Source organism: Saccopteryx leptura, chromosome 2 (assembly GCF_036850995.1).
Source record: "Saccopteryx leptura isolate mSacLep1 chromosome 2, mSacLep1_pri_phased_curated, whole genome shotgun sequence".
Lineage (NCBI taxonomy): Eukaryota > Metazoa > Chordata > Mammalia > Chiroptera > Emballonuridae > Saccopteryx > Saccopteryx leptura.
Window position 1 is genome coordinate 26,986,116 of NC_089504.1, and position 2,583 is coordinate 26,988,698.

Below are 2,583 nucleotides of genomic sequence, written 5' to 3' on the forward strand. Positions count from 1 at the left end.
GTGCCCTTCTGTTGCTTTCTGCATGAGAAGAAGGGAATTTACTCTCTCTGTTAATCTGTGGCAAAAAACATTGGTGTTATCTATTATCACTTTAATCTTTCTAACAGCTCTCCAATAGCTGTTATATATTTTACGGATAAAGAAGCTGGAGTTCAGAGAAGTTAAGTGAATTGTTCAGGAACACACAGCCAGTAAGGGTCAAAGCCAATGTTAACCTCATTTTGTCTGTCTGACTCCAGCTCGTGCCCTGTCCACTTTGCAACACTGCTTACAATTCAGAAACTGCTTTCACAACTATATTCTCTTATTTTGGAACGAATGATGCAATTTCTGCCTTACCAAAGAAGGCCCTACTTGACTTGACATCTGTTTGTTTAAAAGACCATCTAGCCTATGAAGTTTAGTCTGTAGATTGTGTTTCTGATAGAAAATAAGAATTGAGTTTTTATAAACAAGTGACTCTTTTGTAATTATTCTCAACAGTGATCTTTTTGACTGAAGAACTAGTAACATATAAGTAGGTAGGTTTAACTGGAAAACATTTTAGTTATTTATAATATGGACAAGAAAGGGATTCAGAAGTGGGCACAGGGATTAGACAGAGGAGCTAATAGAGCTTTGCCTTGTGTTTATTTCAACATTGAGGATCACAGTGTTGTTCGCAATAGCAAAAAATTGGAAACCACCAATAGTCCACATTACATCCCTGCAATGTAATACTATACAGCCATTGTAGTAACTGGCTATAGATACTGATGTCAAAAGAGAGATTAAAAACATATTAAACAGGTTATAAAGCAATAAACATTACAATATTTTAAAAATGCATACCTACAAAATGTCTGGAGAGGTATCTACGTATCTCCACTGTTAAAATTAAGGGTGTTTTTCATTTCTCCCCTTTTTGGTTTTTTTTTGAATTTTCTAGTTAATATAAATTATATGTACAATTTTCAGTTAAAAACTTTTAAGTCGATCAGAGAGCAGAACATGCTAATTTCTCTCTCATTACTATCAAAAGACTGTGTTATTCAGTATCAACAAAGAAGGAAATCCTACCATATTTGAGACATAGATGAACCATGAGGACGTTGTGCTAAAGGAAACGAGACAGCCACAGAAAGCGAATCCTGCACGATACCACTCAGATGAGGTATTTGGAAGAGCCAACTGTGTAGAAGCAGAAAGTCTGATGGTGGCTGTCAGGGGCTGGGGAGAGGAGGAAATGGGAAGTTGCCAGTTACTGAGCAGGCAGTTTCGGTGAAGCAAGATGATCAAGTTCTAGAGATCTGCCGAGCAACGTTGAACCTGTGGTTCATGTGACCGTATTGGGGACCTAAACATTTGTTAACAGGGTAGATCTCATGTTAAGTGTTTTCTCCACAATTTAAAAATAATAACAATATAAAACTAAAGGCTGTGTGTGTTCTGCAGCTGAGCTTCCATCCCTGTCTACAGAGTACTGATCCCTGCTTCCTGTCAGCTAGGCACTGTGCAATAGGTTTCCCCCTGGGATTTTCTTTAAGCCTCTCATTGATCCTGTAAAGGAGGAATTATCAAACAAACTATAGAAATGATCCCTGAAAGTATAGTCTTAAGGAGGAATTATCATTCCCATTGCAGGTGAGGCAATAATATTGAAGGTCCCGAGATGCACGGTGGAACCTCTATTCTAACACAGGCTCCGCTCTTTCAGAACAGCCTGCTGGACGTCAAGTCCAGAGCTCTTTAGGAGAACGGTGCCTACTAACGGGAATAAGGTGTGAGCATCCATGGAAGCATGGGAGAGGAGGGCACGCTGATAAAATGTCCCCTTGTCTCTGAGGTTGGGACTATTGTCCCATTGTGGTCTGAGGCCATTTATAGTTAGCTCTTGGAGAAAGCATTTATTGGAAAACTAATCTATCTCACCTTCAAATGAATGGCTGCTTTGGGCTGTCACAATTATGAGCTTCTACACACCAACTGCTCCCAGCGTGCCAGACCCCACACTGAGCACGTTACGGACACGATCTCACTCAATTCTCGTCACCACCACCCTGTGAGGTAGGTGCTTTCTCCTCACTTCTGCTAAGAAAAAGACTGAAGTTTGCAGAGGGGAAGTGTCTTGGTCAAGGTCACACAGCTTGTGAGCAGCAGAGTTTCAAATATCTCTGCTCTTAATCCAGCATTACTTTGCCTCCGGAATTAAAAGGAAAAGGAAGTTGAAGGAGAGGTCAAAGAGCGAACCTGAAGGTCTGGAGACCTGGCGAGGACCTTGGGCCAGCTAGAACTTTGGGTCCCTTCCAGTGCTTCTTGTCTCTGCAGCTTGTCCTTCCGCGGCCAGGTCCTTTAGATTCCTTCGTGGGAAGGCAGCACGATGTGTTATGGTATGGCAGGATGGCAGGATAGAGAAGTCACAGGTTTGGGGTCCGTACTGATTTGTTCAAATTCTATCGGTGCCACCTACAACCTCTGTGAGCTTTGGTGAGCTACATAATTTTTCCAAGCCCTGCGTTTATCAGAGGCTCATTGGGATGGATCAATGAATTGAACAGGTGTGAAGGTGCCTGACACAGGCTTTGGAAGATACTATGAGCCAGG

General features: G+C 41.7%; 1 pseudogene; it reads right to left on the minus strand.

Moving 5' to 3' along the window:
- Positions 1-1,474: 1,474 nt before the first annotated feature.
- Positions 1,475-1,596, minus strand: LOC136396361 (small nucleolar RNA U3; annotated as a pseudogene).
- Between the last annotated feature and the right edge of the window lie 987 nt (positions 1,597-2,583).